The following is a 16,528-nucleotide window of genomic DNA, read 5'->3' on the forward strand; positions in this document are numbered from 1 at the left end:
AATGGGTGGCGGGAGAGGGGGGGAGTTGCATGTGTGACAGTAGGCTTGCAACTGGAAGTGTCGCCCTTGACCCGCAACTACATGCCTACACACCCGTCCAACTGTAACTTCATGCCCATACACACGAATCGAACTCACATTTGTTTTGTAAATGGGTGGCGAGAGAGGGGCGAGTCGCATGTCCAATAGTAGGCTTGCAACTGCATGTCTCCCTCCCGACTGCAACTGCTTTTTGTCGGAGAGGGGGGAGGCAGCTGCATGTGCGATAGTAGGCTTGCAACTGCATGTGTCGTCCTCGCCTGCAACTGCATGCCTACACACATGACTACAACCGAGCTTGTGTTTTCTGTAGGAGAGGGGTGGGGTTGCATGTCCAATAGTAGGCTTGCAACTGCAAGTGTCGACTGCAACTGCATGCCTACACACCCGACTACAACTGCATGCCCACGCACGCGAATGCAATTTGACATATGTTTTGTAAGTGGGCGGCGGGAGTTGCATGTTTGATACTAGACTTGCAACTGCAAGTGTCATTCCTGACTGCAACCACATGTCTCCTTGCTGACTACAACTCGCCTGATGTTTTTTCAGGGGGTGGGTGGAGGGGGGGCAGTTGCGTGTCTGACAGTAGGCTTGTAACTAGAAGTGTTACCCCGACTGCAATTGACATTTTTGTTTTGTCAGTAGGCGACGAGGGGAGGGGGTAGTTGCATGTCCGACAATAGGCTTGCAACTATAATTTTCGGCCCTGACTGCAGTTGATGTTTTTGTTTTTGTCAGTGGGCGGCGAGAGAAGGTGATGTGCAGTTGCATGTCTGACACTTGGCTTCCAACTACAAGTGTCGCTCTGGCTGCAACTGCATGTCTAGCAAACGACTGCAACTGGCATTTTGTTTTCTTAGTGTGTCGCGGGAGAGGAGCGAGAGAGGGTGATTGGTAGTTGCATGTCCAACATTAGGCTTACAACTGCAAGTGTTGCGCCTTGACTGGACTGACATTTTCATTTTGTCAGTGGGCGGCGGGAGTGTGTGTGCGTGTGTGCGTGTGTGCACTATATTATTTTGCTGTTCATTTTGTCCTATTTTTTAACACAAGCAATCACTAAAATTTTGTGTATTCCTGAAGTAGAGTTGAGAACATGTCAGCTAAATACAATGGATCACAACACACTCTCGGGAATATATGAGGATCCGTGAGCATATTTTGTGTTAAAGTTCATTTCTAATGGTTTTGTTGTTAGACTTTTTGTGAAGTTTCTAAGATTTTGCTTTTTAGTTGCACATTCTAGTTCAAATGTTTTTATCACTTACCTTGTAATCCAGCATTTTTTCAGCTGGTATGGTTGTGGCTGTTCAGGACGGTGCCCCTGTTTTTCGGTAGTCAGGTTTTTTTAGGCTTGGCAATGCCCCGCCTAAGATAAAGGATAACAAATCGCTACTAAAAACTGACTCCCAAATCCTGGACTGTCGGATGGCAGTAGACGCCCTTATTGAAGCGATCTAGACAAGTCTGTACTCTTTTGTGCACAATATATAGTAGCTGGTGAGGTTTGTTTGTCCTGTGTATCCTAATAAAAAGTTTTCTGACAACCAACATGTGGCATATAACCTGTTTTTATTTTAACTGTTTTAAGTTTTGTTGTCGTCAATTCCGTTGTTACCTCCATTCTGTTCATGTGATATATGCTGGTGTTTATTATTATTATTTTTGCGGCAAAAACCATTGATGAAAGGAACTAAAACTGTCTGATTTGCCAAAAAGTTCAAAGTACCTTTGGTCATCGTGTCTAAACTTCACAATGAAAGTGGCTATAATGTCCGCCCGGTTCCTATCCTTAGTTTTCTGCCTTGTTTATGTTGTCCAGTCTCTCTGTTTACAACACTATTGTCTCATATTCATTTGTGAATACAGCATTGCACTGACATGGATGATGAAGGAAGGCCCCTGAAAACGACAGACAACGGAAAGAAGGCAGAGATCAGTGCCTTGAAGATCCAGAGTTAGATGAGAGATGATATCATGTAGAAACTGTGTCACGGTTTGCTCTTTTGAAGAAGTTGCTACACTGGTTTGTAACCTTTTTCTATAGATAGTCATCTTTTTTTGGTGAGTTCTACTAGTTGATACAGGAAATTAACTAGCTAGCATAGAAAGTTAACTAGCTACGTCGCCGTGGCTCTGTACTCTTTGCTGAAGTTTTAACTAGCTAATACGTGAAGTTTGTTAACTAGCTAATTAAGGGGCGGGGAGGTTAACTATCAAAGTGAACCATGTTTATGAACTCTTGTTGAAACTAGGAAGAGGTCTGAAACATCTATAAGTTTCTCTGAACAACTTCACGAACAGTGGACAACATGGTTCAGTTAGCTAGCTCTGAACACCATTTTTTTCCTGAAGAAACATAAAATAGTGCGATGATATGAGGCGCACAAAGTTTGTTTGTGTGCTGTGTGTGCCTCCACACCTGCTCATATGTACGGTCATCACTGCTCTAAAAATGACAAACAAACAAAGCCCACACCACAAGCCCATCACGGGGGAAATTAAAACCCAACAGGGAGGCAGGTAAAACGGGCCAAATCTGGTACTGATGACGTCAGCCGACTGAGACTTCGCGAAGTCTCAGTCGACTGAGACGTAGACAGACCCAACAATTTATCTCTAGCACGGCATGGTAAATCCCTAAAATACGTTGCCAATTCTCTCTGCTGCGGTGTGACAAATCTCTGAAACGCATGACAATTCTTTCTGATGTAACATGACAATTATTTTCTTCTTAGCATGGAAAATCTCTATGTAATAGCACGACAAGTCTCTATATTATAGCATGGCAATTCTTGAACATTTCTCCCGAGAATGCTAATAGGGAGCTAACATTCCTTAAATTGTTAGGCTATGACAAAGGCAAAGTTGTCCACATGTCACATGTGTAAGAATTCCATGCTATACAGAGCAGTTGCCATACATACTTGCAGTAATTTTCATGCTACGTGATACGAGGGTGTCATGCTATAGACGGGTCATTCCCTCGGGAGGATGTATGGAACCAAACGATTGAGTTGTTTCCTGGGAGGGGACATGAGAGCGAACATTGTGCATTTGTGCGTCATGGAAATTGCCACGTGTCACCATTTTAAGGTTCACTTACGGAATTGGATTTTCCTTAAAATTATGGAGGCTTCAAAGTATATGTGCAAACTAAGAATCGATGTAATACAACCTCCAAAATTTCCTTGCATGTGGCACCCGTATGTCATTGGCTAACTATGTCTTCTTCAATTCCCCAACCAAGCACAACATGCAGATTCATTCAAATATAACTGAAAATGACTCACTGAATTAGAACTACGAACGATTCATCAACCAACATTTCATTCATATACAGAGGCGGAAAATGAATCGCACTACGACTTAATACATATATAAAATAACTAAAGTGGGGGGCTAGTTGCGTCGGCAGGGCTCAATCAATGGTGCGGAAATGAGGCAGGGTGACCTCCTCCACCAGCGGCCACGGCTTCCTCCTCCTGGGCACCCTCAAGTCCCACGGCCTGGACCTTCCCGTCGAGGTGCTCCTCAAGGTCGCCCCTTAGCAGCTCGTCTACCGCAAATTCACACCAGTAGTGCTACACAAACGACACCCATGCACGACTGCTGCACGATTCTACACATCCAGCCATCAAAATATTGAATGAAGTCCAGCACGGCCATTTGATCATCAATCGTCCATGAATCGTCCATTTCGCATCGGCTGTGAAGTAGTTTCGAATTCACACGCTTCGTCTGCAATCACGTCTTTGGCTAGCTGTTCCGCCTCCCGGAGTTCAAGGAGTCCACGGACGGATGCATTTGGTGGAGATGTGCCGAGCCCTTCTCCCCAATTTGAATCTTTCCTTCAATAACCACGACGAGACGGGGCTTGTGGGAAGGAAGCATTGCCGGTCCATAAAGTTGGCCGGTTGGGATACACCACGCGAGGAACCAATAGCCAATAGGCCGTCCGTCTCACTGACAGTGGAAAAGAAAGCCTGATTGTCGGAGGGAGGTCAGAGCTGCGGGAACCAGTGCTCGACTGCTCGTGAACCAGCCACAGCCAGGCAGAGCTGCCTCGCCTTCCCTCTCGGCCTCTCCGCTCCTCCCCTCCCTTTCCCCCACCAAATCCGCCGCCGCCAAAATGCTGTCCCTTCTCCGCGCCGTCGTCTCCGGCCGCCTTGGCCGCTCCCTCTCCACCGCCGCCGCGCGCCCTCCCTGGGCGATGATGTACCGGGTCTCCCAGGGGTCCAACTCCACGGGGAGCGTGTCGTCCTCGCTCGCCCCGCCGCCGTCCGTCTCCTTCGTCTCCGTGCCCAGCCACGCCCTCGACATCGACCCCTTTCCGCCCCAACCCGAGTGCGTCAGCCTGTTTCGCGGCCTCGTCCTCGCCGCCAGCGGCCACGGCTTCCTCCTCCTGGACACCCACATGAGCCGCCTCCAGGCTCATGACCTCAAGCTCCTCTACCGGAGGTTCGCGCGCTTCGTCTGCAACCCGGTCACCGGCCAGCTGCTCCGCCTCCCGGACTTCGACGGCGCCGACGAGACCTTGACCGACGGCATGGGGATCCTCACCCAGGCCTACGGCGCCGACGGGCTGCCCAAGAGGTATGCCGCTGCTCAGCTCACCGAGGTCGACGGCGGGCGCCGCTTCCTGCTGCGCCGGTTCTCCTCGGAGACAGGGGAATGGAACGAGCTGGTCCTGCCTTCCCCGATGCCGCCTCACCGGCGAATGCACATGGTTCACGAGGTGCTGGACTTCGGAGGCCGGCTCTGGTGGGTGGACGTGAGCTGGGGCGCCATCTGCGTCGATCCGTTCAGCGACCGGCCTGAACTCTGCCCCGTTGAGCTGCCGGCACACAGCATGCTTTGCTTCCTGACCAACTGGACGAGAACGAAATGAGGCAGCTTATCAAGCACCGCCACATGGGGGTCAGCGCCGGCAGGCTGCTCTTTGCCGAGGTCGACCCGTTCCATATCACATCCTTCACGCTCGACGACGAGAGCGGCCGCTGGACGCTGCAGCACCAGGTGTCGGTTGATCTTTTGCCTAGTGGAGGTAATGCCAAGGAGATGCCTTTGGTTGCTGCTGTCGATCCACTGGACACCAACCTGCTGCATCTCAACGTGGACAGAGTTAATTTCAGCATCGACATGTCCAGGAAGAGGATGATTGAGAGTACTGCAATACCTACTGACATGTCTCCTCCGAGCGAGTCCGCAACAACTTCCTATCTACCTTGTGTGCTCCCCTCATTTCTTCGATCAAGCACGATTCCAGGTGATCACAGATTCACAGTGACACATTTCTTGAAAAAAGAGATGTGTTGATGAGACTATGCTTACTTGCTTAGTCTAATTCATGTGTGTTTGGCCCCTTGTGTTCCACATTTGTTGTGTTCTTGGGGCATGCTTCTAGTTTGTCCAAATGTCTCTTCGAGCATTTCAACCTGTTGGTTTTCCAATCATGTTAGCTATTGCCTTGGTCGTATAGAAATTATCTTGAACAGCAATTTTTAGAGCTATGTTCCTTGTCCTGGTACACTGTAGCTTAGGTTATTCCTATATAATAGTCAACGTATTCTCAGTTATGAAGCTGTCCACTTCTTTTCTGTAACTATTTCTCAAATGGAGTTCATATGGGGATTTTCATGGGACAAATCCAACATGTCTTTGGCAATAGCTTTGATCTAAAGCTCTAAACAATTGAATCATTAGTTGACTGCTAGTTAATGCTGAGAAGTGGCAGCAGCCTTCTTTGGTGATTTGTTTCAAGTAAATTTTCCAGGCTAAAACATGATTAGAGTTATCTGTTGTTTATAAATTTCTAATACACTGCATGTTCTATAGTTGACATTCTAATAAAGTTAGGTATTGTCTTGGTCAAAGAGAGTTTCTTGACAAATATTTACGTGGTAATTTGTACGATTTTAGCTTCTGGTTGCTAGCCTAATTCTTATATAAAATGCAGAGATATATTGTAAGTATGAGTTGTTTCGTGTTACTATTCTGTTCAAATTCTTGTACCTTGATGAAAGGAACCTATTTTCAGGTAAGAAGTCTGTCACGAAAAACAAGACTTTGGCAGATGTTCTGGTTCGTTTAGACAGACATCACGCTAAATGAAGCGTGCCAAGTTACCAGTCAATGTGTCTCTGGGTACTAACTATCTCTTAGCTGATGCTTCTATATGATCCATTATTATCTGTATGTCATCCACTCACATGTTTAGGATTTTGAATTTTCTTAGATATATCTCTTATTCATTCCATGCACTTTATGATCTTGCGATAATGTTCTGCTCCTTTTGCCAATTACAATTAGTATGTGTTGCCTTATATAGTTATATACTTATATATCATCATCCTCCAGTAAAAAAATGTCGTCGTCATTGAAGTTAGCCTGTAAATGGTTAAAGTTCTAGTTAGTGTTGCAGTGGAACTACTAGTATTTATTTGCTAAATACACATGCTCAAATTTTTAAATGGCACAGATCTCTGTAGAATGTTAGCTACTTAAGTTTGTTCCTCCAGTTGTACAGTCTTGTGCTACCAATTTGTAAACCTGCTAAAATGTACAAACATGTTTTTTTAGGATGGACTGTTCATCTAGGAGTATAGTGTTTTCTGAACTAGCTTCCATTATCTGGAAGAAGTAGTTTTGTACTCGCGGGCATGATTAGCTGATGAAGACATAAAGTACAGAACTATAAATTTGGCAATACATTGTTTTGAGACCTGAAGTGTCATCCTAGTGTCCAATTGACCATTTTCTTCGCAGCAGTCCCGCTGTCAAGACATGCATGTCATTCCAGATGATAACTCGTTATTCATTTCACTTTTGAAAAGGACATGCTTTGATTTTCTATATCTTTTTTTTTCCTTTCTATGGCTCATTCTTTTACATGTGCCTAATCTCTTGTGTCTATCCTCAGGTTTCTAACAATCAAGTAGTAGCTGATGCGTGATGGGTGATGGTGGGACTCGGATTTTGCGGAAAATCTGGAGATGTTTGGGTTTTGGGATTTTGATGTTTGTTCGGACTCCATACTAAGTAACCCACGCTCATCCCTTCGTGGCAAAAGGTGGATGCATCCACATCTTTAACTCCCTTGAGAGAAACTTATTTGTATGAGACACGTGACGAATTGATGATGAGTGAGTACTATGCTTATTTGCATGTTACTATTAAGTGTCATTCAATTTACTGATACTATGTCATCAAATTAATATGGAAATGGTAGCTGATGTAGCCAGGAGGCAAGAGCCAGCGAACACCCTCATCGCCGAACATTGCACGTGCACGGATCTTGGCGCAAGGCCATTGCCACGTACTCCCTCCGTTCCTAAATATAAGTCTTTCTAGAGATTTCAGTTAGTGACCACATACGGAGTAAAATGAGTGAATCTACACTCTAAAATATGTTTATATATATCTGTATGTGGTAGTCCATTTGAAATCTTTAAAAAGACTTACATTTAGAAACGGAGAAATAGATATTATCCGGTCATTTGTTGTACGCTGATTCCTAGCGGACGTGTCGTTTTTTTTGGTCCAAAAATTGCACACAAAGGCCACGAGGTAGGGGCCGGGTGGAACCCACACACAGGAGCCCATCGCCAGTGGGCTGAGAGGGCCTTTCTAAACATGCTGTGTTTGAAATGCTACATATAGTTTTGTAAAGTTAATCTTTTTTTGGTTCGTCCAAAAATCCAGAATGTTTTTACATTTTCTCAGATGGCAGTTTTATATTTTATAGCATGGCATATTCTTCATAGGATGACAATTTTTTTTATTCAGAAGATGGCATTTTTTTTGAGAGAGATCACATTTATATATTTGAGAGATGGCATTTTATTTTCATGGCATGGCATTTTTATTACCAAGCGCATGTCATTTTTATTACCAATAGGATGGTATTTTTATCAATAATAGGATGGAATTTTTATTATTGAGAAGATGGCATTTTTATTATTGAGAGATCGCATTTATATTTTAGAGAGATGGCATTTTTATTTCTCATGGCATGGCATTTTTATTACAAATAGGATGGTATTTTTATTAATAATATGATGGATTTTTTTTTGAAATAGAGAGTTGTATTAATTAAGTAGAGAAAACATAGTTCGTACAATCGTGCAAGGCCTCACTCAACACGCAAGTTGGCACTGTGCCTTGCATAACCCCACCACGCAACTCTCTACGCCCTAACTGGGCAAGACTATGAGCTAACCTATTGTCCCTTCTATCTACTTTGCAAACTCTAACTTCTCTGTTCCCTTTCATGGCTTGAAACTCCTTTGCAATTGTTCCAATCTCCGATCTGTCAATAGACGAGAGGATGAGCGCCTTTGTCAACGAGCTGCAATTCGTCTCGATGATTAAGGGTAGGTCCGTCCCTGACATTGCCTTCCGTAGTCCTTCTAGGCAAGCCATGGCTTCCGCGCAGTCCGCTCCATTGCACCGCGGTATATAATCCCAAGCTGATAAGATAATTCTTCCATCATGGTCTCGAATCACAGCTCCCCAGGCTCCACTTCTGCTTTCCTCCAAAAAACTTCCATCAACATTGACCTTAGCCCATCCGAGCTCTGGCTTTTTCCATCTATTTTCCTTTGTATTATCATGTTGTTGCACAGATGGCAATTTAACCATCGGACTTTTCCCTTTTCGATCTATCTCAGAAGTTCCGTCCGCAATCAAGCGGAGGTTTGCAAGATAGTTTTGCAGAAAACGAGCAGAGTGGGAAATTTTCGCTTTACCTTTTGCGAAGATCGCGTCATTTCTATGGTGCCAAACACGCCACCAAAATAGCATAAATTTTTGTTTCATATCTTCACTCACCTTATCTAGCAGGACTAGGACCCAATCCCTTCCAGTATATTTTATTTCCTGCTCAGGGGGCAGGTTCCATACCTCCTTGAGTTCGTGCCACAGGGCCCTTGCAAATGTGCATTGATGTGCCATATGGAAGCCTGTTTCACCATCGGCCCCACATACATTACAAATCGGGGTGAGGCCTGGAATGCGACGAAATCTATTAGTTTGAACCGCCAGTGCCTCCGTTGCTAGCCTCCATGAAAAAATATGTACTTTTGGGGGTACTTTTGTCTTCCAGATATTATTCCAAATACTGCGATTCCCTTGGGTATTGTGGCTGGACCCAATCACCACATAATCCTTTTCGTCCATGGCTAACCGGTATGCGCTACGAACACTGAAAATTCCATTTTTTCGGGCTGCCAAGCAATATAATCCTCTTCATCATAATTTGGTAGATACTTAAAATATCATTTGCGTCTTCGCGTGTAAATATACGCATGATGTAATCCTCCTTCCAAGTGTGACTCTCCTGGTCGATGAGATCTGCTACCCACCGAGTTCGGGAGCTTGTTGGGTTTATGTTTATTTTCATGTTTCCTCTCGGGATCCAATTGTCTCTTCAGATGCGGACACTATTTCCGTTGCAAATGCGCCAAATACATCCCTTTTTAAGGAGTTCCAAACCATGCATGATGCCCTGCCAACCCGGCGACGCATTATGAATAAACGCCGTGTCTAGCAGATCAGCCCCTTGGTAGTATTTTGCCTTAAGTACTCTCTCGCACAAGCTGTCCGGATGTGCAATAAGTCGCCAGGCTTGCCTAGCAAGGAGAGCCTGGTTAAAAACTTTTAGATCTTTGAATCCCATACCTCCTTGGCTTTTACGTTTTGTAAGTTTCTCCCAACTCAACCAATGAATACGTCGACGATCTTTATCATCTCCCCACCAAAAGTCTCTGGTCATGTGCATGAGCTCCTCACAAAGGGTTGCTGAGAACTTGAACACACTCATTGCAAAAGTGGGGATCGCTTGGGCCACTGATTTAATTAGTGTCTCCTTAGCTCCACTGGAAGAATATTTTTCTGTCCAATTATTCATTCTTTTTCTCGCTTTATCCTTTGTGTGCTTGAATTTCCCTTTTACCATACGTCCTTCTGGAACCGGCAAACCCAAGTATTTTTCCTCAAACGTCACCGTCACTACATTCAGGATATTTATTACGTCCTGTCCATCTTCTTGTGAGCATTTGTTTCCAAGGAGCAGGGAGCATTTAGATGGACTTATTAACTGTCCAGTGGCTCTCTCATAGTTGTCCAGGATGTTCTTTACCTTATTGGCCTGATCGCTATTTGCTTTAAAAAATAACAGGCTGTCATCAGCGAATAAAAGGTGTGAAATACCAGGGCTTTGTCTACAAATTTTCAGCTCATGTAATTCACCCGTTTCCACCTTACTCTGTATTAGCCGTGAGAGCCCATCAGCGACAAAGAGAAAGAGATAAGGGGATATTGGATCTCCCTGTCTCAAACCACACGTAGGAGTGAAACTCTGCAACAGGTTCCCGTTGAAACGAACATAGTATTTTACTGTTTTCACAGAAGTCATGATCCATTGTATCCATTTTTCTGCAAATCCTAATCTTCTCATCGCCCCTTCAAGGTACTTCCAGTCAACTCTGTCATAGGCCTTTGCGAGGTCTAATTTATATGCGCAATATTTTCCTTTTGCATCAGAACTTTTTTGAATGCTATAGATACATTCAAATGCAATCAGAGCATTGTCCGTAATCATTCGTCCTGAATGAAGGCACTTTGCGTTGGGGCTATCAAATCATGGAGCAGTGGTCTCAATCTATTTACCAAACATTTTGAGACTATTTTGTACACTACATTGCATAGGCTGATAGGCCTATAGTCTTTTAGGGAGCTCGGGTTTTCCTTCTTCGGTATTAGCACTATAACAGTATTATTAACTCCTTCCGGCATGACGCCTGAACTGAAGAACTCTTTTACTGCCTTGATCACCTCATTTTTTAGAGTACCCCAATGCCTTTGATAAAATCTCACAGGGAACCCATCTGCGCCTGGAGCCTTCAGAGGGCCTATTTGGAACAGTGCATTACTGATCTCTTCATCGGAAAATTCACTACATAATATTTCATTTAACTGCTCTGTTATTAATGGTTCAATTTTATCTAAAATAATATCCGGTTGTACTCCCTGATTGGCTGTGTATAAATTCTGAAAAAAGGATGTAGCAAGTGCCTCCATATCCTGAATATTATCCGTCATGGTACCATCATCCTTCTCCAGCTGACTAATTTTATTTTTCTTTTTCCTCCAAGTCTTGCGGTGAAAAAATCTGTATTTCTATCACCATCACGGAGATGATCCATCCTCGATCTTTGTTTCCAGAAGAGCTCTTCCTTCTCTAGCAGACTATCTAGCTCCTTTTCTAGCCTTTTTTGGATCGCCTATTTATTCGGATTATTGCTATGCATTATAGCTTCCAGTTCCTTCCTTGTCTTTTCTATCTTCCTTGGGACCGAGCCCACTGTCTTATTATTCCATGAATGGAGTGTGTCCATCACTCCCTCCAGCTTGGATGTTACGTCTCCTAGATTCGTTGCCTGCCTATGCATGGTCCAAGCAACCTCTACTTCATCTGCTAATGTTTTTTCTTTTTCCCAAAAAATTTCATATCTACGGCATCGGCGACCTGAGCTTCTCCCCGACGAATTGTAAGATTAATTAACAGGGGTGTATGATCTGAGCTCGAGGATACAAGATGTCTTACCTGACAGTTCGGAAATATGTTCGACCACGCTGGACAAGCCACCGCACGGTCAAGGCGCACCTTGACGTTACGTCTACCGGATTGTTTGTTATCATAAGTCCACGGTGATGGAGTCATGTACCTAGGGTAGGGTCATAGACCTGATCTAAGTACCCTACCCAAGGACATCCTTAGAAGAGATCACCTTCTAGTCGACCTACGAGGAGCCCACTCGACTGACTTGAAGGACTCGACCACGAAGACTCACTCGACCACCAGAAGGTCAAGAGGCACTCTGTACTGCAACGGTCTGTAATTAAGTAGACTTTATGATAGTTAAGACACTTTATGTGGGGCGTTACCAGTAACGCCCCGGACTTAATGTACTTTAAACCCTTCATTACGTGGGCTAGCAGGGGTCCTGGCGCACTCTATATAAGCCACCCCCCTCCACAGGCAGAAGGGTTCGCACCCCTGTAACTCATATACACATAATCCACTCGACCGCCTCCGGGCTCCGAGACGTAGGGCTTTTACTTCCTCCGAGAAGGGCCTGAACTCGTACATCTCTTGTGTTTACAACCTCTCCATAGCTAGGACCTTGCCTCTCCATACCTACCCCCCACTCTACTGTCAGACTTAGAAACACGACAGTTGGCGCCCACCGTGGGGCAGGTGTTTTAGCGATTTTTTGGAGAAGTTGCGATTCTTATGAGTACTTTCATCATGGTGGCTGTTGGAGTTTTGGTCGAGGGCCGCGAGATCCGTCTCGGTGCTCTCACCTTCATCGCCGACGACTCCGCTTGGCTCCAGGAGGCTCCACTCGACGTTGATGCGCTCCCCGTCCGCGGTGCGACGCATTTTCGCGCATGTGTCCGCGGCGTTCTGCTGCGACAACCGTCGACCCCATATCGGTCGACTCCCCTATCGGCCACCCTCCCGGTCTCCCGCCAGCGCAAGCGCTCTGGTCGGTCGAGGCTCCAGCGGTGGGTGAGGCACGTGATGGCTCGCCAGACGGCCACCGCCCAAGTTGCGGCAATCGAGCCCGACGAATCTCTCTACGACCTGTTCGATCTGTCGACTGGCTCCGTAGAGACTGCATCCGAGTGCGATAGCAGTGATCCAGCGGCGGAAATCCTGATGGTCAACGGACCTCGCAGTCCCCCTGGCTTCGCCCATGAGGGCGGAGCAGGCGGCGGAGACGACCCCGCATGAGACCACGAAGAGTACCAGCCCGAGCCACTCGACTCTCTGCAGAGAGAGGAACTTCGCCGCAGGAACATGGATGCCCTGCATACTCCCATCGCGGGAGAAACCCCCGAGGCTCGCGCCTTGGAGGAGGCACGCCTGGCCAATATGGCCGAACGCGCTCGTCTGGAGAATCTTCAGCGAGCACTTGACGAGCGCGCGCGGTAACGAGTTCCCGACGCCAATCAACGTCAACTCTTCCCGCCGACTCAGGTATATCGAACCCCAATCCAGAATTTAGCAGCTGCGACCCGTATAGCAGAGTCTATCCAGCCCTCTCAGTCGGAAGCTGGTAGAGGCTTGATGCAGATCAGGGATTTGCTCCGGGCAGCAGGGGACCAGAATTCAGCCGTGTCGCAGTCGCGCAACAGCATTCACAGTCGATCCGTCGCTGCGAATACGGTTCAGTCGGCTCACAGTCCCAGATCGCCTCCGCGGCGTGAAGGACGCGAGAATTGGCGAGACCAGTACGGAGACCGACACGATCGTGATGATAGGCGTCGAGTGCCCACTCCCCCTCCGAGGGATGGCTCTTACGCTCCTCGGCGGCAAGATGACAGGCGTCAACTCAGTGTGGGGCGAAGAGCTCCAGTCGACCCCCGAGAACCAGGCTTCGATGCATGATCCGTTATCGTGCAAGGCTTGGTCGACCGAAACAGAGCCCATCGGGGCGGGCCCGACAGAGATGCGCCCACAAGCAGTCGAGTGCATGTTTCTGGTCCAGAATGTTTCAGCAGGGCTATCAGAGCCGCAGTGATTCCCCCCAATTTCAGGTTGGCAACAGGAGTCAGCAAGTTCACTGGTGAGTCTAAGCCTGAAACTTGGCTTGAGGACTACCGAGTGGCGGTTCAGATTGGTGGTGGGAATGACGAGGTGGCCATGAAGCATTTGCCCCTCATGTTGGAAGGTTCTGCCAGAGCGTGGTTGAATCAGTTACCTCCTAGTAGCATTTACACTTGGGAAGATTTGTCCCGAGTGTTCGTCAGAACATTTGAAGGAACTTGCAAGCGACCAGATGGATTGACAGAGCTGCAAGTTTGTGTGCAGAAGACGAATGAGACTCTCAGAGAGTATATTCAGAGATGGATCACTTTGCATCATACCGTGGAGAACGTGTCTGATCATCAGGCAGTCTGCGCCTTCAAGGATGGTGTCACGAACAGGGAATTGAGTTTGAAATTTGGTCGAACCGGAGACATGACCCTGAGTCGGATGCTGGAGATTGCTACCAAGTACGCCAACATCGAAGAAGAAGACCGACTCCGAAGCGGCAAGTACAAGCCTAGTCAGTCGGAGAAGGGAAACACCAGTCGGAAACAAAAGCGGAAGGCCGAACCAGCAGCTCCTGGAGAGGCTCTGGCCGTGACTCAGGGAAAGTTCAAGGGGAAACCTAAAGGATCCTGGAACCCTAATAAGGTGAAGGATAAAGAAGGGAACGACGTGATGGATATGCCGTGTCACATCCACACGAAGAAAGATGAAGAGGGCAATATCATTTACCCAAAGCATACCACTCGCCAATGTCGACTCCTGATCCAGCAGTTTCAAGGAAAACAGTCTAAGGACAAGGAAAAGGAGTCGGACAAGGCCGAAGACAAGGAGGAAAGTGAGGAAGGATATCCGCATGTCAACTCCACTCTGATGATGTTCGCAGATGTGGAAAGCAAGAGCCGACTGAAGGTCATTAATCGTGAGGTGAACATGGTTGCCCCAGCAAAACCAAGTTATCTGAGATGGTCCCAAACACCCATCACATTCGACCAATCTAATCACCCGACTCATATTGCCACCCCTGGGAGGCAAGCTTTGGTGGTCGATCCAGTTGTCGAAGGCACTCGACTGACGAAAGTGCTGATGGACGGAGGTAGTGGACTGAACTTGTTGTATGCAGACACACTGAAAGGAATGGGCATTCCGATGTCCCGACTGAGCACCAGTAACATGAGCTTTCATGGAGTTATACCCGGAAAGAAAGCCGAGTCACTCGGCCAAATAGCTCTGGACGTGGTGTTTGGTGATTCAAAACATTTTCGCAAAGAGAAGTTGACGTTTGAGGTCGTGGATTTTTAGAGCGCGTACCACGCCATTTTGGGGAGGCCAGCTTACGCACGGTTCATGGCTCGACCATGTTACGTGTACCTCAAACTGAAGATGCCCGGCCCCAAAGGAGTGATCACTGTCACCGGTGATCGGAAAAAGGCAGAAGAGTGCTTTCAGAAGGGCTCAAAGATTGTCGATTCCCAGGTGACAGCGGTCGAGTTTGAAGAATATAAGCAAAGCGCAGATCCGAGTGATTTGCTGCGATCCAAGAAGCCCGCCACAGAATATGCATTTCAGTCGTCCGGTGAGACGAAACCTGTCCACATTCACCCGACCGACCCTAATGCAGCCCCGACCCACATCTCCACAACACTCGACCCGAAATAGGAAGAAGCGCTCATCCAGTTCCTCCGTGAGAACTGGGACATTTTTGCATGGAAGCCAGCTGACATGCCAGGTGTTCCCAGGGGACTGGCTGAGCATCGTCTTAGAGTCGACTCATCAGCAAAACCAGTTAAAGAACATCTTTGACGGTTCGCCGTCCAGAAGAGAAAGGCTATTGGTGAGGAAGTGGCTCGACTGTTGGCGGCCGGATTTATCCGAGAGATATACCACTCCGAGTGGCTAGCTAATGTAGTCATGGTCCCTAAGAAGGACAAATCACTCCGAATGTGCATTGATTTCAAGCACATCAATCGGGCCTGCCCGAAAGATCATTTTCCTCTCCCTCGCATAGATCAAATTGTTGACTCGACCGCGGGATGCGAGAGATTGTCTTTTCTAGACGCATATTCCGGGTACCACCAGATCCGTCTGTACGGACCCGATGAGATAAAAACAGCTTTCATCACTCCATTCGGGTGCTTCTGCTATATCACCATGCCATTCGGCCTCAAGAATGCCGGAGCCACATTCATGCGAATGATTCAGAAGTGTCTGCTCACTCAAATCAGTCGGAATGTGGAAGCGTACATGGATGATATCGTCGTCAAGTCACGAAAAGGTTCCGACCTGCTCGCTGACCTCGCCGAAACATTTGCCAACCTCAGAAGGTATGATATCAAGCTCAATCCATCAAAGTGCACATTCGGAGTTCCTGGTGGCAAGTTACTCGGTTTTCTCATTTCCGAGCGAGGGATCGATGCTAATCCAGAGAAGATCGGCACCATTCTCCGAATGAAACGCCCTGTGCGAGTGCACGATGTCCAGAAGCTTACTGGATGCTTGGCCGCATTAAGTCGATTCATCTCACGACTCGGTGAAAAGGCATTGCCTCTTTACCGACTGATGAAGAAGGCAGACAAGTTCGAGTGGACTCCAGAAGCTGATGCAGCGTTTGCCGAGCTAAAAGCTCTGCTCTCCACCCAGACGGTGCTTGCTGCTCCAATCAGCAAAGAGCCTCTGTTGCTTTATATCACAGCCACAGGACAGGTCGTCAGTACAGTGCTTACGGTCGAGCGGGAAGAAGAAGGAAAGGCCTTCAAAGTTCAACGCCAGTGTATTATTTGTCTGAAGTTTTGACTCCATCCAAGCAGAGATACCCTCATTATCAGAAGCTTGTGTATGGGATATACATGACCACGAAGAAGGTTGCTCATTATTTCTCTGATC

At 46.9% G+C, this 16,528-nt stretch overlaps 1 pseudogene; it reads left to right on the plus strand.

Annotated features, from left to right (window-relative positions):
* Nucleotides 1-4,174: 4,174 nt before the first annotated feature.
* On the plus strand, nt 4,175-6,156 carry LOC119308080 (annotated as a pseudogene).
* The last annotated feature ends 10,372 nt before the right edge of the window (nt 6,157-16,528 follow it).

The sequence above is a fragment of the Triticum dicoccoides genome, chromosome 1B, assembly GCF_002162155.2.
Source record: "Triticum dicoccoides isolate Atlit2015 ecotype Zavitan chromosome 1B, WEW_v2.0, whole genome shotgun sequence".
NCBI classification, from domain to species: domain Eukaryota; kingdom Viridiplantae; phylum Streptophyta; class Magnoliopsida; order Poales; family Poaceae; genus Triticum; species Triticum dicoccoides.